This window comes from Cervus canadensis, chromosome 14 (assembly GCF_019320065.1).
Source record: "Cervus canadensis isolate Bull #8, Minnesota chromosome 14, ASM1932006v1, whole genome shotgun sequence".
Classification (NCBI taxonomy): Eukaryota; Metazoa; Chordata; class Mammalia; order Artiodactyla; family Cervidae; genus Cervus; species Cervus canadensis.
The window spans coordinates 73,146,556-73,159,922 of record NC_057399.1 but is presented as its reverse complement, the minus strand read 5'-3'; positions in this window follow the sequence as shown (position 1 = coordinate 73,159,922).

The following is a 13,367-nucleotide window of genomic DNA, read 5'->3' as shown; positions in this document are numbered from 1 at the left end:
TGATGCCCGCGTGATTCCCACGTGATGCCCACGTGATACCCACGTGATGCCCACGTGATGCCCACGTCATTCCCACGTGTTGCCCACGTGATGCCCACATGATTCCATCACGTGGGAATCACGTGGGCATCACGTGGGGATCACGTGGGAATCACGTGGGAATCACGTGGGCATCACGTGGGGATCACGTGGGAATCACGTGGGCATCACGTGGGAATCACGTGGGAATCACGTGGGCATCACGTGGGAATCACGTGGGAATCACGTGGGCATCACGTGGGCATCACGTGGGAATCACGTGGGAGTCACGTGAGAATCATGTGGGAATCACGTGGGCGACACGTGGGCATCACGTGGGCATCACGTGGGCAACACGTGGGAATCACGTGGGAATCACGTGTGCAACACGTGGGCATCACGTGGGCATCACGTGGGAATCACGTGGGAATCACGTGGGAATCACGTGGGAATCACGTAGGCATCACGTGGGCAACACGTGGGAATCACGTGGGCATCACGTGGGCATCACGTGGGCATCACGTGGGCATCACGTGGGAATCACGTGGGAGTCACGTGAGAATCACGTGGGAATCACGTGGGCGACACGTGGGCATCACGTGGGCATCACGTGGGAATCACGTGGGCATCACGTTGGCATCACGTGGGCAACACGTGGGAATCACGTGGGAAACACGTGGGCAACACGTGGGAATCACGTGGGAATCACGTGGGCATCACGTGGGCATCACGTGGGCATCACGTGGGAATCACGTGGGCATCACGTTGGCATCACGTGGGCAACACGTGGGAATCATGTGGGCATCACGTGTGCATCACGTGTGCATCACGTGGGCATCACGTGGGAATCACGTGGGAATCACGTGGGCATCACGTGGGAGTCACGTGAGAATCACGTGGGAATCACGTGGGCGACACGTTGGAATCACGTGGGAATCACGTGGGCGTCACGTGGGAATCACGTGGGAATCACGTGGGCAACACGTGGGAAACACGTGGGAATCACGTGGGCATCACGTGGGCAACACGTGGGAATCACGTGGGCATCACGTGGGCAACACGTGGGAATGACGTGGGCATCACGTGGGCATCACGTGGCTATCACGTGGGCATCACGTGGGAATCACGCGGGCATCACGTGGACATCACGTGGGCATCACGTGGGAATCACGTGGGCATCACGTGGGCAACACGTGGGCATCACGTGGGAATCACGTGGGCATCACGTGGGCATCACGTGGGAATCACGTGGGCATCACGTGGGCATCACGTGGGGATCACGTGGGGATCACGTGGGCAACACGTGGGAATCACGTCGGAATCACGTGAGCATCACGAGGACATCACGTGGGCATCACGTGGGAATCACGTGGGCATCAAGTGGGCATCACGTGTGCAACACGTGGGAATCACGTCGGCATCACGTGGGCAACACGTGGGCATCACGTGGAAATCACGTGGGAGTCACGTGGGCATCACGTGGGCATCACGTGGGAATCACGTGGGGAACACGTGGGAATCACGTGGGCATCACGTGGGAATCACGTGGGCATCACGTGGGAAACACGTGGGAATCACTTGGGCAACACGTGGGCATCACGTGGGCATCACGTGGGAATCAGGTGGGAGTCACGTGAGAATCACGTGGGAGTCACGTGGGCGACACGTGGGAATCACGTGGGTATCACGTGGGCATCATGTGGGAATCACGTGGGCAACACGTGTGCAACACGTGGGAATCACGTGGCAATCACGTGGGCATCACGTGGGAATCACGTGGGCATCACGTGGGCATCACGTGGGAATCACGTGGGGATCACGTGGGCAACACGTGGGAATCACGTCGGAATCACGTGGGCATCACGAGGGCATCACGTGGGCATCACGTGGGAATCACGTGGGCATCACGTGGGCATCACGTGGGAATCTCGTGGGAATCACGTGGGCATCACGTGGGCATCACGTGGGAATCACGTTTGAGTCACGTGGGAATCACGTGGGCATCACGTGGGTATCACGTGGGAATCACGTGGGCATCCGTGGGCATCACGTGGGAATCACGTGGGAATCACGTGGGCATCACGTGGGCATCACGTGGGAATCAGGTGGGAGTCACGTGGGAATCACGTGGGAGTCACGTGGTGGGAATCACGTGGCCATCACATGGGCATCACGTGGGCATCAGGTGGGAATCACGTGGGAATCACGTAGGCATCACGTGGGCATCACGTGGGAATCACGTGGAAATCACGTGGGCATCACGTGGGAATCACGTGGGAATCACGTGGGCATCACGTGGGCATCACGTGGGAATCACGTGGGAGTCACGTGGGAATCACGTGGGAATCACGTGGGCATCACGTGGGAATCACGTGGGAATCACGTGGGTAACACGTGGGAAACACGTGGGCATCACGTGGGCATCACGTGGGCAACACGTGGGAATCACGTGGGAATCACGTGGGCATGACGTGGGCAACACGTGGGAATGACGTGGGCATCACGTGGGTATCACGTGGGAATCACGTGGGAATCACGCGGGAATCACGTGGACATCACGTGGGCAACACGTGGGAATCACGTGGGAATCACGTGGGCATCACGTGGGCATCACGTGGGAATCACGTGGGCATCACGTTGGCATCACGTGGGCAACACGTGGGAATCACGTGGGAATCACGTGGACATCACGTGGGCAACACGTGGGAATCACGTGGGCATCACGTGGGCATCACGTGGGCATCACGTGGGAATCACGTGGGCATCACGTGGGCATCACGTGGGCAACACGTGGGAATCATGTGGGCATCACGTGTGCATCACGTGGGTATCACGTGGGATCACGTGGCGCATACGTGGATCACGTGGGAATCCACGTGGGAATTCACGTAGGGTAGTCACTGAGAATCACGTTGGTGAATCACGTGTGGCGACACGTTCGGGAATCACGTGGAATCACGTGGGTATCACGTGGGAATCACGTGGGAATCATGCGGGAATCAATCACGTGGGAATCACGTGGGTAACACGTGGGAAACACGTGGGAATCACGTGGGCATCACGTGGGCAACACGTGGGAATCACGTGGGCATCACGTGGGCAACACGTGGGAATGACGTGGGCATCACGTGGGCATCATGTGGCTATCACGTGGGCATCACGTGGGAATCACGCGGGCATCACGTGGACATCACGTGGGCATCACGTGGGAATCACGTGGGCATCACGTGGGCAACACGTGGGCATCACGTGGGAATCACGTGGGCATCACGTGGGCATCACGTGGGAATCACGTGGGTATCACGTGGGCATCACGTGGGAATCACGTGGGCATCATGTGGGCAACACGTGGGAATCACGTCGGAATCACGTGAGCATCACGAGGACATCACGTGGGCATCACGTGGGAATCACGTGGGCATCAAGTGGGCATCACGTGTGCAACACGTGGGAATCACGTCGGAATCACGTGGGCAACACGTGGGCATCACGTGGAAATCACGTGGGAGTCACGTGGGCATCACGTGGGCATCACGTGGGCATCACGTGGGAAACACGTGGGAATCACGTGGGCATCACTTGGGAATCACGTGGGCATCACGTGGGCAACACGTGGGCATCACGTGGGAATCACGTGGGCATCACGTGGGCAACACGTGGGAATCACGTGGGCAACACGTGGGCATCACGGGGGCATCACGTGGGAATCAGGTGGGAGTCACGTGAGAATCACGTGGGAGTCACGTGGGCGACACGTGGGAATCACGTGGTTATCACGTGGGCATCATGTGGGAATCACGTGGGCAACACGTGTGCAACACGTGGGAATCACGTGGCAATCACGTGGGCATCACGTGGGAATCACGTGGGTATCACGTGGGCATCACGTGGGAATCACGTGGGGATCACGTGGGCAACACGTGGGAAACACGTCGGAATCACGTGGGCATCACGAGGGCATCCGGGCATCACGTGGGTATCACGTGGGAATCACGTGGGAATCACGTGGGCATCACGTGGGCAACACGTTGGAATCACGTGGGCATCACGTGGGAGTCACGTGAGAATCACGTGGGAGTCACGTGGGAGTCACGTGGGCATCACGTGGGTATCACGTGGGAATCACGTGGGCATCACGTGGGCAACACGTGAGAATCACGTGGAAATCACGTGGGCATCACGTGGGCATCACGTGGGAATCAGGTGGGAGTCACGTGAGAATCACGTGGGAGTCACGTGGGCGACACGTGGGAATCACGTGGGAATCACGTGGGCGTCACGTGGGAATCACGTGGGCATCACGTGGGAATCACGTGGGAATCACGTGGGCATCACGTGGGCGTCACGTGGGAATCACGTGGGCATCACGTGGGCATCACGTGGGCATCACGTGGGCAACACGTGGGAATCACGTGGGAATCACGTGGGCATCACGTGGGCGTCACGTGGGAATCACGCGGGAATCACGCGGGAATCACGCGGGAATCACGTGGACATCACGTGGGCAACACGTCGGCAACACGTGGGAATCACGTGGGCATCACGTGGGCATCACGTGGGAATCACGTGGGCATCACGTGGGCAACACGTGGGAATGATGTGGGCATCACGTGGGCATCACGTGGGTATCACCTGGGAATCACGTGGGAATCACGTGGGAATGACGTGGACATCACGTGGGCATCACGTGGGTATCACGTGGGCATCACGTGGGCATCACGTGGGCATCACGTGGGCATCACGTGGGCAACACGTGGGAATCACGTGGGAATCACGTGGGCATCACGTGGGCGTCACGTGGGTATCACGTGGGAATCACGTGGGAATCACGTGGGCATCACGTGGGCATCACGTGGGCATGACGTGGGCAACACGTGGGAATCACGTGGGCGTCACGTGGGTATCACGTGGGAATCACGTGGGAATCACGTGGGCAACACGTGGGAATCACGTGGGAATCACGTGGGCAACACGTGGGCATCAAGTGGGCATCACGTGGGCATCACGTGGGCATCACGTGGGAATCACGTGGGCATCACGTGGGCATCACGTGGGCATCACGTGGGAATCACGTGGGCATCACGTGGACATCACGTGGGCATCACGTGAGCATCACGTGGGAATCACGTGGGCATCAAGTGGGCATCACGTGGGAATCACGTGGGAAGCACGTGGGCATCACGTGGGAATCACGTGAGCATCACGTGGGCATCACGTGGGCATCACGTGGGAATCACGTGGGAGTCACGTGAGAATCGCGTGGGAATCACGTGGGCGTCACGTGGGAATCACGTCGGAATCACGTGGGCGTCACGTGGGAATCACGTGGGAATCACGTGGGCATCACGTGGGAATCACGTGGGAATCACGTGGGTAACACGTGGGAAACACGTGGGCATTACGTGGGCATCACGTGGGCATCACGTGGGAATCACGTGGGAGTCACGTGAGAATCACGTGGGAATCACGTGGGCATCACTTGGGCATCACGTGGGAATCACGTGGGCATCACGTGCGAATCACGTGGGCATCACGTGGGCAACACGTGGGAATGACGTGGGCATCACGTGGGCATCACGTCGGTATCACGTGGGAATCACGTGGGAATCACGCGGGAATCACGTGGGCATCACGTGGGCAACACGTGGGCAACACGTGGGAATAACGTGGGAATCAGGTGGGCATCACGTGGGAATCACGTGGGCATCACGTGAGCATCACGTGGGCAACACGTGGGAATCATGTGGGCATCACGTGGGCATCACGTGGGTATCACGTGGGAATCACGTGGGCATCACGTGGGCATCACGTGGGCAACACGTGGGAATCACGTGGGCATCACGTGGACATCACGTGGGTATCACGTGGGAATCACGTGGGAATCACGTGAGAATCACGTGGGAATCACGTGGGCATCACGTGGGGAACACGTGGGAATCACGTGGGCATCACGTGGGCATCACGTGGGAATCACGTGGGAATCACGTGGGCATCACGTGGGAATCACGAGGGCATCACGTGGGCATCACGTGGGCATCACGTGGGAATCACGTGGGAGTCACGTGAGAATCACGTGGGAATCACGTGGGCGACACGTGGGAATCACGTCGGAATCACGTGGGCGTCACGGGGGAATCACGTGGGAATCACGTGGGCATCACGTGGGAATCACGTGGGAATCACGTGGGTAACACGTGGGGAACACGTGGGCATCACGTGGGCATCACGTGGGCAACACGTGGGAATCACGTGGGAATCACGTGGGCATCACGTGGGCAACGCGTGGGAATCACGTGGGAATCAAGTGGGCATCACGTGGGCAACACGTGGGAATCACGTGGGCATCACGTGGGAATCACGTGGGCATCAGGTGGGCATCACGTGGGAATCACGTGGGAGTCACGTGGGAATCACGAGAGAATCACGTGGGAGTCAGGTGTGCAACACGTGGGCATCACGTGGGCATCACGTGGGAATCACGTGGGAGTCACATGAGAATCAGGTGGGAATCACGTGGGCAACACGTGGGAATCACGTGGGAATCACGTGGGCATCACGTGGGAATCACGTGGGCATCACGTGGGAAACACGTGGGCAACACGTGGGTATCACGTGGGTATCACGTGGGAATCACGTGGGAATCACGAGGGCAACACGTGGGCAACACGTGGGAATCACGTGGGAATCACGTGGGCATCACGTGGGAATCACGTGGGAATCACGTGGGCATCACGTGGGAATCACGTGAGCATCACGTGGGCATCACGTGGGCATCACGTGGGAATCACGTGGGAGTCACGTGAGAATCGCGTGGGAATCACGTGGGCGACACGTGGGAATCACGTCGGAATCACGTGGGCGTCACGTGGGAATCACGTGGGAATCACGTGGGCATCACGTGGGAATCACGTGGGAATCACGTGGGTAACACGTGGGAAACACGTGGGCATCACGTGGGCATCACGTGGGCATCACGTGGGAATCACGTGGGAGTCACGTGAGAATCACGTGGGAATCACGTGGGCATCACGTGGGCATCACGTGGGAATCACGTGGGCATCACGTGCGAATCACGTGGGCATCACGTGGGCAACACGTGGGAATGACGTGGGCATCACGTGGGCATCACGTCTGTATCACGTGGGAATCACGTGGGAATCACGCGGGAATCACGTGGACATCACGTGGGCAACACGTGGGCAACACGTGGGAATAACGTGGGAATCAGGTGGGCATCACGTGGGAATCACGTGGGCATCACGTGAGCATCACGTGGGCAACACGTGGGAATCATGTGGGCATCACGTGGGCATCACGTGGGTATCACGTGGGAATCACGTGGGATCACGTGGGCATCACGTGGGAATCACGTGGGAATCACGTGGGAATCACGTGGGCATCACGTGGGAATACGTGGAATCACGTGGGAATCACGTGGGCACACGTGGGAATCACGTGGGTGGGAGTCACGTGAGAATCCGTGATCACGTGGCGACACGTGGGAATCACGTGGGAATCACGTGGGCGTCACGTGGGAATCACGTGGGAATCACGTGGGCGTCACGTGGGAATCACGTGGGAATCCCGTGGGCGTCACGTGGGAATCACATGGGAATCACGTGGCCGTCACGTGGGAAACACGTGGGAATCCCGTGGGCATCACGTGGGCAACACGTGGGAATCACGTGGGAATCACGTGGGCATCACGTGGGCAACAGGTGGGAATGACGTGGGCATCACGCGGGAATCACGTGGGCATCACATGAGCGACACGTGGGAATCACGTGGGAATCACGTGGGCGTCACGTGGGAATCACGTGGGAATCACGTGGGAATCACGTGGGCATCACGTGGGTATCACGTGGGAATCACGTGGGCATCACGTGGGCAACACGTGGGCAACACGTGGGAATCACGTGGGAATCACGTGGGCGTCACGTGGGAATCACGTGGGAATCACGTGGGCGTCACGTGGGAATCACGTGGGAATCACGTGGGCGTCACATGGGAAACACGTGGGAATCCCGTGGGCATCACGTGGGCAACACGTGGGAATCACGTGGGAATCACGTGGGCATCACGTGGGCAATACGTGGTAATGACGTGGGCATCACGCGGGAATCACGTGGGCATCACGTGAGCGACACGTGGGAATCACGTGGGAATCACGTGGGCGTCACGTGGGAATCACGTGGGAATCACGTGGGCATCACGTGGGCATGGGAATCACGTGGGAATCACGTGGGAACGTGGGAATCACGTGGGCGAATCACGTGGGAATCACGTGGGCGACACGTGGGAATCACGTGGGAATCACGTGGGCGTCCCGTGGGAATCACGTGGGAATCACGTGGGCGTCCACGTGATTCCCACGTGATTCCCACGTGTTGCCCACGTGATGCCAACGTGATGCCCACGTGATTCCCACGTGATGCCCACGTGATGCCCACGTGATTCCCACGTGATTCCCACGTGTTGCCCACGTGATGTCCACGTGATTCCCGCGTGATTCCCACGTGATTCCCAGGTGATACCCACGTGATGCCCACGTCATTCCCACGTGTTGCCCACGTCATGCCCACGTGATTCCCACGTGATTCCCACGTGTTGCCCACGTGATGCCAACGTGATGCCCACGTGATTCCCACGTGATGCCCACGTGATGCCCACATGATTCCCACGTGTTGCCCACGTGATGCCCACGTGATGCCCACGTGATTCCCACGTGTTGCCCACGTGATGCCCACGTGATGCCCACGTGATTCCCACGTGATTCCCACGTGATGCCCACGTGATGGCCACTTGATGCCCACGTGATTCCCACGTGATGCCCACGTGATTCCAACGTGATTCCCACGTGATGCCCACGTGATTCCCACGTGATGCCCACGTGATGCCACGTGTTGCCCACGTGATGCCCACGTGATTCCCACGTGATTCCCACGTGATTCCCACGTGACGCCCACGTGATTCCCACGTGATTCCCACGTGTCGCTCACGTGATGCCCACGTGATTCCCGCGTGATGCCCACGTCATTCCCACGTGTTGCCCACGTGATGCCCACGTGATTCCCACGTGATTCCCACGTGTTGCCCACGTGATGCCCACGGGATTCCCACGTGTTTCCCATGTGACGCCCACGTGATTCCCACGTGATTCCCACGTGACGCCCACGTGATTCCCACGTGATTCCCACGTGACGCCCACGTGATTCCCACGTGATTCCCACGTGTTGCCCACGTGTTGCCCACGTGATGCCCACGTGATTCCCACGTGATACCCACGTGATGCCCACGTGATTCCCACGTGATTCCCACGTGATTCCCACGTGACGCCCACGTGATTCCCACGTGATTCCCACGTGTCGCTCATGTGATGCCCACGTGATTCCCGCGTGATGCCCACGTCATTCCCACGTGTTGCCCACGTGATGCCCACGTGATTCCCACGTGATTCCCACGTGTTGCCCACGTGATGCCCACGGGATTCCCACGTGTTTCCCACGTGACGGCCACGTGATTCCCACGTGATTCCCACGTGACGCCCACGGGATTCCCACGTGATTCCCACGTGACGCCCACGTGATTCCCACGTGATTTCCCACGTGATTCCCACGTGATTCCCGTCCCACGTGATTCCCACGTGATTCTCACGTGACTCCCACGTGATGCCCACGTGATGCCCACGTGATTTTCCACGTGATGCCCACGTGATGCCCACGTGATTCCCACGTGATGCCCACGTGATGCCCACGTGATTCCCACGTGATACCCACGTGATGCCCACGTGATGCCCACATGATTCCCACGTGTTGCCCACGTGATGCTCACGTGATGCCCACGTGATTCCCACGTGATGCCCACCTGATTCCCACGTTATTCCCACGTGTTGCCCACGTGTTGCCCACGTGATGTCCACGTGATTCCCGCGTGATTCCCACGTGATTCCCACGTGATACAGACGTGATGCCCACGTGATGCCCACGTCATTCCCACGTGTTGCCCACGTGATGCCCACGTGATTCGCACGTGATGCCCACGTGATTCCCACGTGATGCCCACGTGATGCCCACGTGATTCCCACGTGATTCTCACGTGACTCCCACGTGATTCCCACGTGATGCCCACGTGATGCCCACGTGATGCCCACGTGTTTCCCACGTGTTACCCACGTGATTCCCACGTGATTCCCACGTGATGCCCACGTGATTCCCACGTGATTCCCACGTGACGCCCACGTGATTCCGACGTGATTCCCACGTGTCGCCCACGTGATTCCCACGCGATTCTCACGTGACTCCCACGTGATTCCCACGTGATGCCCACGTGATGCCCACGTGATGCTCACGTGATTCCCACGTGATGCCCACGTGATTCCCACGTGATTCCCACGTGATGCCCACTTGATGCCCACGTGATTCCCACGTGATGCTCACGTGATGCCCACGTGATGTCCACGTGATGCCCACGTGATTCCCACGTGTTGCCCACGTGATGCCCACGTGATGCCCACGTGATGCCCACGTGATGCCCACTTGATGCCCACGTGTTGCCCACGTGATTCCCACGTGATTCCCACGTGTTGCCCACGTGATTCCCACGTGTTACCCACGTGATTCCCACGTGATTCCCACGTGATACCCACGTGATGCCCACGTGATTCCCACGTGTTGCCCACGTGATGCCCACGTGATGCCCACGTGATTCCCACGTGATACCCACGTGATGCCCACGTGATGCCCACGTGTTGCCCACGTGATGCCCACGTGATTCCCATGTGTTGCCCACGTGATGCCCACGTGATTCCCACGTGATTCCCACGTGTTGCCGACGTGATTCCCACGTGATTCCCACGTGTTGCCCACGTGATGCCCACGTGATTCCCACGTGATGCCCACGTGATTCCCACGTGATACCCACGTGATGCCCACGTGATGCCCACGTGATTCCCACGTGTTGCCCACGTGATGCCCACGTGATGCCCACGTGATTCCCACGTGTTGCCCACGTGATGCCCACGTGATTCCCACGTGTTGCCGACGTGTTGCCCACGTGATGTCCACGTGATTCCCGCGTGATTCCCGCGTGATTCCCGCGTGATTCCCACGTGACGCCCACGTGATGCCCACGTGATTCCCACGTGATTCCCACGTGTTGCCCACGTGATGCCCACGTGATGCCCACGTGTTTCCCACGTGTTACCCACGTGATTCCCACGTGATTCCCACGTGTCGCCCACGTGATTCCCACGTGATTCTCACGTGACTCCCACGTGATTCCCACGTGATGCCCACGTGATGCCCACGTGTTGCCCACTTGATTCCCACGTGATTCTCACGTGACTCCCACGTGATTACCACGTGACGCCCACGTGATTCCCACGTGACTCCCACGTGATTCCCACGTGACGCCCACGTGATTCCCACGTGATTCCCACGTGACTCCCACGTGATGCCCACGTGATGCCCACGTGATGCCCACGTGATTGCCACGTGATTCCCCGTGATGCCCACGTGATGCCACGTGATGCCCACTTGATGCCCACGTGTTTCCACGTGATTCCCAACGTGATTCCCACGTGTTGCCCACGTGATCCCCGGATTCCCCGTGATACCCACGTGATGGCCAGTGATTTCCACGTGTTTTGCCACGTGATTCCCACGTGTTGCCACGTGATGCCCACGTGATTCCCACGTGATTCCCACGTGTTGCCCACGTGACGTCCACGTGATTCCCGCGTGATTCCCACGTGATTCCCACGTGATACCCACGTGATGCCCACGTGATGCCCACGTCATTCCCACGTGTTGCCCACGTGATGCCCACGTGATTCCCACGTGATTTCCACGTGTTGCCCACGTGATGCCCACGTGATGCCCACGTGATTCCCATGTGATTCCAACGTGATGCCCACGTGATTCCCACGTGACTCCCAAGTGATTCTCACGTGATTCCCACGTGATTCCCACGTGATTTCCACGTGTTGCCCACGTGATTCCCACGTGATTCCCACGTGTGATGCCCACGTGATTCCCACGTGATACCCACGTGATGCCCACGTGATGCCCACATGATTCCCACGTGTTGCCCACGTGATGCTCACGTGATGCCCACGTGATTCCCACGTGATGCCCACCTGATTCCCACGTTATTCCCACGTGTTGCCCACGTGTTGCCCACGTGATGCCCACGTGATTCCCGCGTGATTCCCACGTGATTCCCACGTGATACCGACGTGATGCCCACGTGATGCCCACGTCATTCCCACGTGTTGCCCACGTGATGCCCACGTGATTCGCACGTGATGCCCACGTGATTCCCACGTGATGCCCAAGTGATGCCCACGTTGATTCCCACGTGATTCTCACGTGACTCCCACGTGATTCCCACGTGATGCCCACGTGATGCCCACGTGATGCCCACGTGTTTCCCACGTGTTACCCACGTGATTCCCACGTGATTCCCACGTGATGCCCACGTGATTCCCACGTGATTCCCACGTGACGCCCACGTGATTCCGACGTGATTCCCACGTGACGCCCACGTGATTCCCACGCGATTCTCACGTGACTCCCACGTGATTCCCACGTGATGCCCACGTGATGCCCACGTGATGCTCACGTGATTCCCACGTGATGCCCACGTGCTTCCCACGTGATTCCCACGTGATGCCCACTTGATGCCCACGTGATTCCCACGTGATGCTCACGTGATGCCCACGTGATGTCCACGTGATGCCCACGTGATTCCCACGTGATGCCCACGTGATGCCCACGTGATCCCACGTGTTGCCCACGTGATGCCCACGTGATGCCCACGTGATGCCCACTTGATGCCCACGTGTTGCCCACGTGATTCCCACGTGATTCCCACGTGTTGCCCACGTGATTCCCACGTGTTACCCACGTGATGCCCACGTGATTCCCACGTGATACCCACGTGATGCCCACGTGATTCCCACGTGTTGCCCACGTGATGCCCACGTGATGCCCACGTGATTCCCACGTGATACCCACGTGATGCCCACGTGATGCCCACGTGTTGCCCACGTGATGCCCACGTGATTCCCACGTGTTGCCCACGTGATGCCCACGTGATTCCCACGTGATTCCCACGTGTTGCCCACGTGATGCCCACGTGATTCCCACGTGATGCCCACGTGATTCCCACGTGATACCCACGTGATGCCCACGTGATGCCCACGTGATTCCCACGTGTTGCCCACGTGATGCCCACGTGATGCCCACGTGATTCCCACGTGTTGCCCACGTGATGCACACGTGATTCCCACGTGTTGCCGACGTGTTGCCCACGTGATGTCCACGTGATTCCCGCGTGATTCCCGCGTG